This window comes from Micromys minutus (genome assembly GCF_963924665.1).
Source record: "Micromys minutus genome assembly, contig: SUPER_9_unloc_1, whole genome shotgun sequence".
In the NCBI taxonomy this organism is placed as follows: Eukaryota; Metazoa; Chordata; class Mammalia; order Rodentia; family Muridae; genus Micromys; species Micromys minutus.
In genome coordinates, this window is record NW_027667991.1 from 142,728 (window position 1) to 157,067 (window position 14,340).

Genomic DNA, 14,340 nt, shown 5'->3' on the forward strand with positions numbered 1-14,340 from the left:
CCCGCTTAACCACCCCACCATCATCCTAAACGCAAGTTTAAAAGCAAATCTGATCCACTGTCGGAGATTTGATCTTAAAATTGTGGAAAAGAATCAGATTTAAAAAATACCGGTAACTGTTAAGTTCAGCAACAGTAAGTTCATTGGTGATATAGAACAGTTTTAAATGAAATTTCCCATAGTAATTTTTAAGATGAAGACAGCACTACAAAGCTAGATACAGAATTAGCAAATGCAGCAAATAGGGTATTTTTGAATAATCATAGTAATGTTTTAGAATAACATTTTAGTAACATATTAAATCATCTTTAAAACTTTCTATTACATCTCAAATCTGTACTTATTAAGATATCAGAATAGCTACTGTTTATTAATTCTACTAAATGTTTATTAATTCTACTTCAATTTCACCACCCCAAAATGGGGGATAGCATCTCAAGCTGGCCCCAAATACACCTGGCTTTCTGTTAGGCTTTTGTTCGTGGGGAGACGATTTCATTTAGCCTAGGCTAGTCTCAACAATTCTGAGTGGAGAAATTGCACAGGCTCTTGATTAGATCATTTTTCAAATGATTGCTAATAATATCTACACCAAGTGAGGTGAAGGTGAAAAGGAAAACAATAAAACTAATAGCTGTAAGCATTATATAATATTCAACATTCCTGTTAGAGGCTATTCATATCCTTATTTTAGAAGTGAAAGAAATACATAGAGCAATAATCTCAAGACACTGTAAGAAATGGCAAACAAGATCCAAATGTTGATTAGTCTGTATCTAAAGTCTATACAGTTTAATTTTATATTTTATCTTCATAAATACAGCTAATCTTCCTTTCTTCTCATTGTTACCACATGATCAACAAATAATACTAACCACCCAACCTTTCCACAACCAAATATAAAAGGAAGAGAAAAGGGAAATTACCCGAATTACCCACTGCACCATTGTTCACCAGGGAATTGGGTGCCACGGTACGAGGCCAGTGTCCATCATGAGATGAGCCAGGGATTGCCATGGGCCTGGCAGCAGGCTGTGCGAAGATGATGCTGGGATCACTCAAGCCAATATTGTTGGGGGTACTGCCAGGTGCAGAGTGTAGCATTGGGCCATGGATGGGCCATGACGGGGTAGGGATCTGGAGGGGGTGCATGGGCAATAATCCCATCCCGTGCATGGGTGAGTAATGAGCTGGAGGTGATGGAGGAAAGTTATACAAGGGCACCTGAACCTGGTGAGGGGGCTGGCCTCCCTGCTGGGGTGGGCCAAGCTTAGGCTGGGATCCTGGCTGGGATGGAGGTGGGGGAAGAGCAGATGGTTGGGGAGAAGTCTGTGGAAAAGGCTGAGGCTGAGGAGAATAGGATGGTGAATCAGACTGCAGGAAAAAAGGATAATTTTAAAAATTAAGATTATTAAAATAGTTATTTTATTAGAACATTAGACACAGAACTATATATTTATAACAAATAATAAAATTTCCTATTACATGAAGATAAAATTTTTCCCCAGGTGCTCAAATTCTCTCACTTGAGTAATGGTTCATAAGCTGTTTTTTCCCCCTTCGTTCAAGGGGGAAAAAAAAGAGAAAACCTAGCATCATGAACACCATATGTCCTTTGTAAACTAGAAACCAACACATAAATTACTCACATCCCCTTCCATTCAGCCCCTGAACAATTGTGTATACTAGGCAGTATTACTAGGTACTGAATATGCATCTATGCCTTCGTGATGTTTAAATGTTTACTGCATAAGAAATCGGGGAGTAGGAAAAAAATTACACAGTATAACAATTTTTACTATGATAAAGACTATATAATTAGAAAGTCAGGCTTCCTAGTGTATTATATGTGTTGTCTAAGCAAGCCGGAGGATAAAGCCTAGCAAAATGGGCTGCTTATTGAGACTAATGCTCTCTACAAGAAAAGTATCATTTATAGTATAGTTTGATAAACAGAAACACCTAACTTCCACTTTTGAAGAAAAGTAGAAATCAAAGACTTTCCAAGATTAAGTAACCTTTACCTGAGACTAAAAGGTAAATAGAAGCAAATCGAAAATTAAGAAGCTTCAGAGAAGGAAAGAATACTTAGCAACAGAAATAACATGTCAGAAGGTCTATGAATGTGATGTTCTGAAGAGGTTTGGCCCGGTTGTTTTAATGCTTGGCTGAAGGGAGTGGCCCTATTAGGTGTAACCTTACTGGAATAGGTGTGGCCTTCTTAGAGGAAGTGTAGGTAGGCTTTGAGGGTTTCTATGCTCAGGCTCTGCCCAGGCTGCATTCAGATTATATGTAGAACTCATGGCTTCTGCAGTAACCATGTCTGCCTGCTTGGATGCTGGCAGGTTTCCTGCCAGGCTGATAATGGACTGAACCTCTCAATCTGTAAGCCAGCCCCAATTAACTTTCCTTAATAAGAGTTACCATAGTAAAGCTGTCTCTTCGCAGCTATAAAACCCTAACTGAGACAATGGGCATGAAAATGCTTAACTGTGTAAAATAAATGAAATCTAAAAGATGTTAAATAGTGTAGTACACAGCTAAGGGAATACTGTATCTGAGGCTTAAGAACTACACAGAAATAATCCCAGTAGGGGGGGGGGGCAGGTGGATTTGTTAAGATCAGGGCTACCCAGAGAAAGTCTCACCTCCAATTTCAGGAGTTCTGACATCCTCACACAGACATGCATGCAGGCAAGACACTAATGCACAAAAACTAGAACTAAATCATGTAAAAAATTATACAATGACCAGTATGCCTGCCAGCTTTCGGATCAAGCCCAAGTTCTCTCCATTATAAAACAAGAACCAACTAAAACAGAAACAAGGCAATGAGGGTGCCTGTGTTTTATTTATCATATAATTTATGCAATTTATACAAGAGCAGTACAAAACCACTGAAAATTTGAACAAGAAATATAATCAACTTGAAATTTAAAATTTTTCTGATTTAATAATAATGAAAAAAACTACTAAAAGAAAACACTGATAAAACTAATTAAAAGGTGCGATAACATCTGAATTCTCATTTGATATTCTGGTCTTTCACAAGTTATATTCTCACTCACGACACATCCAGATGTGAGGTGAGGAGAATATACAAATCTGGACATGGTGGTAAACACTTTCAATCTTAGCACTCAGGGGAAGAGGTGGAGTTCTGGGCCAGCCTGATCTGCACTGTGAGCTCTAGAAAAGCCAGGGCATGAGATTGGAGAGAGAAAGAAGTTAATATATAGGCAAATAAAGGACTATGAAACAACTACCCAAGTAGAAATGAATTCCCAACATTATTACAAAACAACAACAATGACTATGTAGTATGGCTAACTTTGATTGATAACTTGACTACATTAAAAAGTAACTAAAACCCCAGCAGGTATGCAAATATGTGAGAGACTTTTTTCTGCTTGCCCTCAATCTCACTATCAGGTTCATCTCTCCTGAACCAGTTCTTTTCTGGTGCTAGAATCTCCTTTTTTGAAATTCCAATGTGAGCTGAAAACTGGCTGCTCTTTAGGACCTCTAGCACCAGAATGTGACTGCTGAAACATCTAGATTCTAGGACTCAACAACTACCAGATTCTTGGCTTTTTTGTCAGGATACAGCCATTACTGGACTAAGCAGACCATAAGCTGTAAGCCACTTAAAAATGTTTTAAATTATTTTTATTTATATAAGTACACTGTAGCTACCTTCAGACACACCAGAAGAAGGCATTTTATCCCATTAGAGATGGTTGTGAGCCACCATGAGGTTGCTGGGAATTTAATTCAGGACCTGTGGAAGAGTAGTCAGTGCTCTCAACCACTGAGCCATCTCTCCAGCTCTTAACACACACATTCTCTCTCTCTCTCTCTCTCTCTCTCTCTCTCTCTTTTATTCTATCAATTCTGTTCTAAAGACAACCTTGAGTAATATGCCATATTTACAAAAAAACAAAAACAAAAACATGAATAAACAGTAGAAAAATTCAAATAAATGTTCAGAAAAAATGTTCAGGATTCTTCTGCGAACAACCTTTATTGTACAGCACTCTGAGCTGGAGACTCTCACGTGGAAGAAAAATGCACTGCTTATATATGCCTAAGAGACTTGTGTTGCTACCTGATTGGTGCATCTTCCAGTAGCTCATAAGCATGCCCCTAGAGTGGGCTGTGACTTATGTGGTATTTGAGCACCATGAGGAGAAAGGTTTTGTTGGCTGAATAATAGGCGGGAAGCTGGCGCCATCTATTGGCAGCAATGGCTCCCTACAATCTATCATCATCCCCAGCTCCCAACCTCTCTTTTGGTAAAAATCAACAAAACATATTCACAGTGGTATAATTTTATCTTTTTGAACATACTTAAAAACATACATAAAACGCATGTTTCCTTTCCTACATTTAGTCATTAGAAACTAAAATTGAATTTATGCTAGCAAATGAAAATATAAATTTTTACAGCTAGGCTCAGCAACAAAAGAAGAATATGCAATGAGAAAAGGATACTTTACTACTATGCAACAGCAATACTTAATCCTCCATATTAGTTATTTTATTATGAAAATGAGAAAGCAGGCTCAGATAAGTTAAATAGCTACATTATTATTAATAGGAACATAGATGTTACTTTAACTTATGGGCCTAATAAGGACAACTCTGCAAATTATTATGTGATCTTTGGTATTACATATGATGTGATGGTTGGTGTTACCTATTTAAACAGGAATGTCCCTCATAACCTCATATGTGTGAATGTTTGGCACATAGGGAATAAGACTATTAGGAGGTGTGCCCTTGTTGGAAAAGAAAAATGTCTCTGTGGAGTGGTCTCTGTAGAGTGGACTCTGAGGTCTCATATGTTCAAGCTAAGACTAACATGGCAGTTTCTTTATGCTGCCTGCAAATCAAGGTGTAGAACTCTCAGCCTCTTCTCCAACGCCATGTCTGCCTGCATGCTGCCATGTTTCACACCATGGCAATAATGGACTAAACCTTTGAAACTATAAACAAGTCACAATTAAGATATTTTCCTTACAAGAAATTTCTTACACGATGCCATGATCATGGTTGCTCTTGACAGCAATAAAACCCTAAGACAAATGTCAACATCAATCTAGAATCCAGGAGAGATGGATGTCTTTGGGCATACCACTGAACAGGTTCCCGTTTCTGGCCTGTATAAAATGGGAAGAAGATGAGTGTGCATTCATGCCTTTCTACTCACTTTCTTTGGATGTGATATGACAGCTGTTTCGAGCTCCTGCTGTTTTGTCAGACCGGACTTTGAAATGTAAACTAAAATAAATACTTTCTCCCTTAAGTTGCTTTTGATGGTATATTATATTAACAGGAAAAGAAACTAAGACACATGAAAAGTAGTTCTCTTCCTGTCAAACTCATTCATAGGCGGAGTACTCACTCATTCTGAAGACTGTCTAGTCCTCATGGACTGGTCACTCTGTTGTGGGGCTGAACCAGCCACCTGCTGAGCATTGACAAGATTACGGACCAGCTGGGCTGCTGAGAGAAGACATCACAGAAAAAAAATCAAGATACAGAAAAAGCAGGTAGGCAAGTTGTTTCACACTTGTAATCTCAATGTTTGAAGCACTGAGGCAGATGATTTCTGTGAACTAGAAGGGAACCTGCACAGTGAGTTCCATGCCAGCACTGTGGAGAGAGTATGAGACTGTCTCAGACAAACCTACCTCACGGGAAGTAATAGAAATGAATAAACAGACATCAATAAAATTAAAGAACACTGATTTTAATGGCATTTTTTTGTGGCACTGTGGGTTGAACACAGGATTTCATGTGTAAGGCAGGCACTCTACAGTGAGCTACGACCCTAAACTCCAGTGTCTTAACAATTTCTTGTCTATAAATTTTATCAAGCTATACTTTTTGAAACAAGGCTGGCATTGATCAAGTACAGCAATATACTCTACATAAGCAATAGATATATATTTCTCAAAAGATTATACTAAAGCAAACTTTTAAGCAATGATCCTTTTAAAGATGTGTCCACTGTTCTCTTGCCCAGCCCATGCGGAGATCAAAGCCAGAGCATTGCATAGGGACTCTACCACTAAGTTGTATTCACTTCCTCCTTGTTTTTTTGTATATAACTTTTATTTTATTAAAATTTTTATTATACATTTTTATTTTATTATAATTTACTTCATAAGTATTAATGTTTTGCCTACATGTATGCACCAGATGCATAAACGTGAGAAGGTGGAACCAAATCCCATGTAGCAGAAGTTGTTGCCAGGCAACTTTTTTCACTGCCTATCCAAGATGCTAGAAACTGATCAGGTCCCCTAGCAGAGCAGCAAGTAACAGCTGAGCATGTCTCCCAGGCTCTTCCTCTTAATTACCAGGTTTTTTGAAACAGTCTTGTTATGTAGCCAAACAAGCTGCTTGTTTCTGTCTCAGGGATAGTTGGCTTAAAAAATATTTTCCAATCTCTCATGTAAATTGTTTTGTTTTTTTATTTTAAATTTGACACTGTAGAGCATCAAAACCAGAGCCTTTTATATTGCAGATTTGTACTCCTATTAAACTAAAATCTTGGGCCACATTACTTAAAAATTAATATGTTAAGCCAGGTGTTATACATGTGTAATTCCATGGAAGCTGATGAAGGAAGACCACAAATTTAGGGCAGCCTGAACTAAATAGCAAAACTGTTATCAAAATGAAATGTACTAGTACTGGGGCTGTAGCTCAGTAGTAAACCATGTTGTTATAACAGACTTGGGTTGATTCCCTAGCAACAAGCAAATTAAGATTTGCAATTTTTTAATCCTTTCTTACCTGACACACTACTATTCCTCTGGTGGGCCATCTTGACCTCCAGTCATTCCCGGCGAACATGTCCGGCATCTCCACATATGAAACACCTAAGGTCTCGGGAGTCAAGAAGGTCCCAGGAGTCTTTTTCTTCTTCATTTCCTTCTTTCTCTTCTTCACTGTCTTTCTTCTTTAGTCTAAACAGTAAACTGCTGATACCAATAATGTGGAGCCAGGAACTTACAAACTGATGATTTGCAAAACAAACTAAACCATATATAATGAAAAATGGACTAACATACATAATTCTATGCTGTTATTTTTTCAAAAAGCTACTTCTAATGAAAACATACCCAAATCATGACAAAAAATAAGTATTGTTGTTGTTTTATGAAATCATTTGTCTGTTTCTTTAATTTTTGAGACAGTCTCTCACTATACAGCCTGCTATGTAAAAGCCACTGGCCTCAAGTTCAAGATCTTCCTGCCACTACTGGGATGGTGGATGTAAGCCTGAGACCCATATGGTAGGAGAGAACAGGTTCTGGAAAGTTTCCCTCTGACCTCCATACATATAGTGTGGCAAAACGTGTGCATGGGCATGTAATAAGTAAATAATAAATGTGATTAAATCATTCTTAAAGAGCTAAGACACAGGGTAGGGGACTTAGCCCAGTAGTAGGGAGCTACAGTTGGGGATTTACCTTAGTGACAAAATACTAGCTAGGCAATCTCAAAGCCCTACTTTCAGTTCTTGTCTCAGAAGAAGGAAGGAAGGAAGGAAGGAAGGAAGGAAGGAAGGAAGGAAGGAAGGAAGGAAGGAAAGAGGTGTTGCATGGAGGGAGCTTCATATAAAAGCTCATGATTCTTTTACTCTTTAGGTAACTTAAGTCATTTCCAGATTTCTTAATCTAATTGTTTTTCTCTTCCAGAGTTTGAACTGATGCATGTAGATGAGTTCATTGATGAATTACTGCACAGTGAGAGAGTCTGTGACATCATTTTGCCTCGGCTACAGGTATGAGGCCAAGGTGACCTTTTTCCTACCACATGAACAAGTACCTACTGAAACACTGAAGCCTTAAGAGTAGTCTTAAAAAGTCCTTATGCCAAAATTTATAGAGGATAGGGAATGAGAAAGAACCAGGTAATGTTTCTTGGGTTGGCCAACTTGAAAATAAATAGAGGAAAGGCTCTATAGGATATCTATCCCAAATTTAGCTGGAGTACTGCTTTTTCAAACTGGCAAACCAGTCTATCAAACAGAAAACGATCACTCAGAACCATCACAGAGCGATGATTATCCATGAAACAACAAAAAAGGACAACTGTTAGGGCTGAGGAAATGACTTTGGGGTAAACCCCTTGCTGTGCAGACCTGACTCTGAGTTCATATCCTCAGAACCCACATTCAGAGCTGGTGCCTGCAGCAGTAACTCAAGCAGGCCACTACTGGCAGATGGAAGACAGAGAAAGGATAATGTCACAAGCTTACTAGTCATCTAAGCTAGCATCCACAGCAGTGAATAAGAGACGCACAAAACAAAGGGGAGGCAAAAAATGACACCCAGTCGTCCTCTGACTTCACGTGTGCACTCTGACATGTACTCACACTCCCAGATAAAATTGTAAAATATTGAAAGAACTGAGCACATTTACTGAAAGTTTATTGTGCCGGGCATTGTGGTACAGGACTAAAGTCCCAACGCTTGGGGACCTGCACTAGTTCTAGGACAACCAAGCCTTCGTAGTGAGACTGTCTCAAAAACAAACAATAAGCTCACCCAATACCCTCCAAACAACAAACAAACTGCCCAGTGCTAGGAAATGATTCATTTGTTAAGAGTGTTTGATCTGTGAACATAAGGACCCGAGTTCAAGTCCACAAGCACCCATGTAAAATGCATGGCTGCTAAGTACCTATAACCCAAGCTTGGCAGGCAGAGACACATAAATGCTTAGAATTTGCAGGCCAGATACTGTAGCCAAAATGGCAACTCCCAGCTCAGGTAAAGACTGTCTCAGTGAAGTAAAGTGGAGATCACAGAAGACACCGAGGTCCTATTCTGGCTGTCTATAGGTAACATAAGTACGTATATTTGCAGACTCATGTGCATGTGTCACACAGATGAGCAAATTTGCCTTTATAAAATTAACACATTTGCTTTTTATGTTATCTTTACTAACCATTATTAGTGCTGGATATGTGTGAATGGGCCAGGGCATGTAGGGGCCAGAGGACATTCACCTTTGACCAGAGAATGCCAAAAGAGGGCATTAAAGCCTCTGGAACTAGTGACCCACCATGTGGGTACTGGGAGTTGAACTCAGGTCCATTTCAAGTGCAGCAAGTGTTCTTAGTAGCTGAATGATCTCTCCAGCCCTGAAGTTAACATTTTTGTTGACACACAAATTGATTGACAGTGCATTGACCTCACTGTATAAAATCATTGGAAATAGAATCAATTGTAAATGAACTTGTTCTCTTCAGCAATCTGCTTATGTTTGTAGGGGAACTCTAAAAAGCATATGGGATTCCAGGTTTATTAACTTCTTAGGAAAGTCTTGAAGTGGCATATCATACCAGACCTGTGGTTCCAAGGCTTGTCCATCAACCCCAGGAGCTCAGTGATAGGGTCAGGATATGGAAAGGCAATGACTTTTAAATTTGACTGTGTTCTTTGTAGAAACGGTGTGTGCTGGAAGAAGCTGAGCAACTGGAGCCTCGAGTCAGTGCTCTGGAAGAGGACATGGATGACGTGGAGTCTAGTGAGGAAGAGGAAGAGGAAGACGAGAGGGTAAGGCTCATATGGAAGCTTTAAGGGCTGGGAAGGAAGGAAATAGCCCTCACTTTATTTGTTAAGCTTTAGTTTTTAAATTAATGGCAACCTTTTCTTTTTACAATTTTGTGGATTAATTACTTAGTTTTGGGGGCCTTTTGGACAAGGGGAGCCCAATTGTATGGATAAGGCAAGATAGACAGTTCAGTCTGCTCAGGAATACTAGGATTACAGCCTGTACCTAGAAAATAAGAGTGCTGTATGGTTACTAAAATTCTGAGCTTTATAGCATCAAATACCCCTGGGCTTGAAAACCTCTTCTCTGTCACAGTAGCAGTAGAGTCTAATGGTCCTGGCTTTTCTCCCTTTGTGTTAGGGAATGCATCCAAAGTCTCACCTATGCTAAATGCATATTCTATCACTGAGGGGTACCCAGTCCCTACTGCTCTGTTAGATTACTTCTGTAAAGCAAGGATTACAGAACTTTTCTCTGAAGAATGCTGTGTGTTCATGAAGGTCTCAGTATATTTCTACATAATTAGTAAATGAATGCTAGCTATCAAAGACTTGGACAAAACACTTGTCATGCTTGACCATATTCTTAAGGAGAGAGGGTACCTGCTGCACAGTCATATTTTGTCAGAATTAATGATTATAGTGCTGAAAAGTTGAAACCAACCCACCTCCTCAGCTGTCAGTATCTAAGGAGTCAGGCCGGTTGTGGACATGATTTTTAAGCAGCCATTGAAATGATGGAGATGTGGAAGTGCTTATAGTAACAAAGCTTTAAAGCATTTGCAATTATATTCTAACAAACACCGTGCAAGAGCCAGAAGGACATAAAAGAAATTCTTGCCGTGATGACACGTGCCTTTAATTTTGAACCCTCTAGAGCAGCAGTGGAGCTGTGTGAGTTTGAGATCAACCAGAGCTGCACAGTGTGACCTGGTCTCTAAAACTAAAACTAACCTCAAATTGGGTTTTATATTGATAAAAACAGTAATTAATTGTTTTTCTCAACACAGAATTATCTGTTTTTGATGCTTGAGATATTATTTTTTAAATCTTCTTTCTTTTCCCTCCACTTATGTGTTTGACATCTTTACCACAAATCCAAGCTGTAAATGTTGTATGTAAATAACACTCTGGGCATTGATTCACTTGACTTCTCGTTTTGTTTGTTTGTTTGTTTGTTTTTTCAAGATAGGGTGTATACTTCTGAGTGTCCTGGAACTATATAGACCATAGTGGTCTCATACTCATTGAGACTCATCTGCCTCAGTGTCCCCAGTGCTAGGATTAAATACATACACCGCCATGCCGGCTTCTGCTGCTACATACCCTTTTGGAAGAACTAGAGGAAATTATTATAAAGATATTCAGTGTGGGTTTGCATTCAACAGTACTGAACTTGGATCTATTTCACATTCCTAAGGAAATCAGTATTATTATTTCTTATTGTAGTCAGTCATAGGCAGGTTACCGAGAACTGTGTGTTGTTAATTCCTTTGTCACTATAAATACCAACCCATGTAGTCATATCACTGTTGCAAAGTCACTTGAGATAGATGTACACTGCACAGAACAGGAAGGGAACTGTAACCATGTGCCTCCTGGCTGCCATTATCAGAAGCCAATGTCCCTCTACCTCTTTTCAAGCTGTAAAGAGTGCCGTCACCTGCAACTGACAAAGAAGCTACCGAGACTTGGACAAGCCAAGGCACTCACCTGCCCTGCACTACAGGAGGAGCCGGAGTCGCTCTCCCAGAAGGTAGGGTGGAACATGCTGCCAGTGTTGATGTTTCTCTATTACTAATGAAACAGCACCCTTAAAACCTCATTGGTAGACAAAAAAGAACCCATTTCTTGGGGGCTGGGACAGATGGCTAAGTGTGTAAGAGCACTGGCTGCTCTTCTGGAAGAACAGTGCTAAGTTCCCCACACCCAGGTGACAGCTCACAGCTGTAACTCCAGATACAGGGGAACTGGAACTAATACCCTCACATCTATTTATATTAAAAAAAAAAACAAAAAACATTTTTTAGTGTGTCGTCAGGAAATTAAGCTGGACCTGGATCTACATTTCAGTTATAATTACTCCCTTGCACCACCTGTCCTCCCCCAGGTTTAATTGCATAAGTTCTGAAGGAGTTGGCAGAATTCAACAGTCAATAGATCCTTTCAGACAACGGTTTTTCCAGTATCTATTTATGGCACATTTGAGTGTTCAAAATAGGTTGCATAGTCAAACAGAGTATTAGAAGTAGAAAGATACTACAGTTAAGACATAGAACAAGGACAAATCAGAAGTCACAGTGTTCAGTCCCCAGTACTTCTCCCTCTTAAAGGAGGGAGTGGTTTTTTTTTATCAATGTACTGTACAATACCCAGTACACTAACCTGCTCTTCCTCTTGCCACAGGCGGAGTAGATCCCCTAAAAGAAGAAGGTAGGTCCTTAGTTGTTTATCTCATGACAGTTTTGATAGGGGAAATCGTGTGTAAATGTGTGCTGAGCTAACTGCTCCTTTTCCATAGTCCTTTTCCCCGACGAGAAAGTCACAGGAGCAAGAGTCCACAGTGCCATTGAAGCAGGTCCAGAGACAGATGGCACAGATCTCGCTCTAAATTCCCAGGTGCAGTATATGGGCCTTTTACTGATCTTCTTAGTATTCAAATCTAAAAGGAGCATCAAGACTCCTGCAACACGAAATAACAAGCTGCACTACTACCCAGCAGAGAAGGAAAGGGAGACATGGAAACCAGAAGTTCACATTCGTCGTTTCTGAGCTTCATCATATGGAAATGGGATTTCAGTTTTTTATCCTAATTGCACAGTATAATAGAGGTCAAAGCAAAAAACAGCTATCGTGCTCTAGATATATGACTGCATTACTGCATTCCCTGCTGCAACTAACAACCACCTTCGACAGATGTGATAGTAAGTTGTATCCTTAGAATAGGCCAGAAAAGTAATATGAGAATTGGCGGAGGGGAGAACTATGTTCTAAGATTGGGAGAACAGAAATGCTCATCCAATGACCTTTTCTTCCCTAGGTCACCACGTACTCACAGACATAGAAGCCACTCAAAGTCTCCTGAAAGGTATGGGCTAAACCTCCATCTTAAGAATTTAGTACTTGGCTGAGAAGGTGACTCATTGGGTAAATAAGGTACTTGTCATGGAAGCTGGAGGACTAGAATACAGTCTGAAGCAACTGTGTCAAAAGCCAGGTGCACCTGAAATTTTAGTGCTAGAAAGACCTTGCTGGCCCACCAGTGTGTGTGTGTGTGTTTGTGTGTGTGTGTGTGTGTGAGAGAGAGAGAGAGAGAGTGTGTGTGTACTCTTGCACACATGAGCGTGCCTACTTTTGTGTGTACGCAAGAGTAAGCACCCACAATTTTAAAGACAATTAAGATGAAGAATTTTGTTTTGATGTGGCTATTTTTAGCTATCACAAAACAAAAATAGACATTTTTCCCCTCAGAAAATTCCTAGAATTCTATTTCTTTTGTACCTTGCTTTTCTTTATAGAATTAAAGGTTTGGATAGCATAGGACCTATATAGTTTCAATGATTCTGGGATCTAAGACCTATTTTTTTCTCTTAAATAAGGTATCCTGTTTTCCACCCCCAATCCCCCAGACAAGGTTAATCTTAAGATATATTTTTATTTGTATTGTACATATGTGTGTATTTGAAGTGAGTGCAGATGCCAGTGGAGGTCAAATGTATGAAATCCCAGGAACTGCAGTCATTGGAAGACCAAATGTGGATGCTAAGAACTCAACTTGGGTTCTCTTTAATAGTGCTTTTTCTTAATAATTGAGTATGTGAAAAACAAAAACAAAAAACTCAATAGTATCTCAGTGGCTTCGAGGATAAAGTACTTGCTGTGCAAAGCAGTCCAAATCCTTAGAAACCACTTTTGAAAAGCCTTTCTTGACTCCCAACACTGAAGGTTCCTCAAGGTAGACTGGTTATCTAGACTCACTTCATTTTGAGCTCTAGTTTTCTGATGCTGGGATAAATGGTATAACCCAAAGCAACAGATTTCTTTCAGACTGTACTTCTAGGTGACAGTCCTTGGTTGAAGAAAGTCAGGGAAGGAACTCAAGCAGGAATCATAGAAGAGAACTGCTTACTCTTTTGCTTTCTCGATAGTTACACAGCCTAGACCCAACAACCTTGAAATGAGGCTGTCCTCAGTGGATCGAGCTTCCACTCAATCAAGACAATCAATCTCTCACAGACGTGGCCAAAGCCAGTCTACTATAGGAAGATCCTCAGTTGACATTTCCTTTTCCCCAGTGATTGGGTTGTGCCAACTGGACATCTGCCTCAATAAATGAAAATGAAGACATGAGTGTCATAGCTTCCAGCCTGCATAGTCACTCAAGGACATGTGTACATCTGGTGCCATGTAAAACACACAAATTCACATGTAATCCCAGCACTGGGGAGGAAAAAGTGGGAGACTGTCAACAGCCTCCGGCCCTCCCCTCCGCCCACACACATCATCTTCTGTTCCTGTCTTCTGTACTCATCATCGTCAGCACACTATGTGCATCTTATGTGCTACCTAACTGAATGGCTTTTATCCATTTCAAGTCTAAGAAAAGCCACAAGAAGAGCCGGAGAGGAAATGAGTAATGGATTCGTCTTGATTTTAGTCCAAATGACCTGCAGTGGATATGCGCATGTCTGTTTAAGGGGATGATCAAGATCTCCTCTTCAAGAAGCTATGAGTATTTTGGATTTTTCAAAATCAACTTCTT

General features: G+C 39.6%; 2 pseudogenes across 2 annotated transcripts in view; both read left to right on the forward strand.

The window, feature by feature from the left end:
* Positions 1-14,340, forward strand: part of LOC308425006 (terminal uridylyltransferase 4-like) — a 111,670-nt pseudogene that overhangs the window by 29,662 nt on the left and 67,668 nt on the right. The gene's annotated exons all lie outside the window — the stretch shown is intronic.
* Positions 6,208-14,215, forward strand: LOC308425018 (pre-mRNA-splicing factor 38A-like; annotated as a pseudogene). The gene is made up of 8 exons: positions 6,208-6,217; positions 7,716-7,801; positions 9,471-9,581; positions 11,223-11,334; positions 11,985-12,011; positions 12,100-12,197; positions 12,619-12,667; positions 14,174-14,215. The product of its transcript is annotated as a pre-mRNA-splicing factor 38A-like (transcript).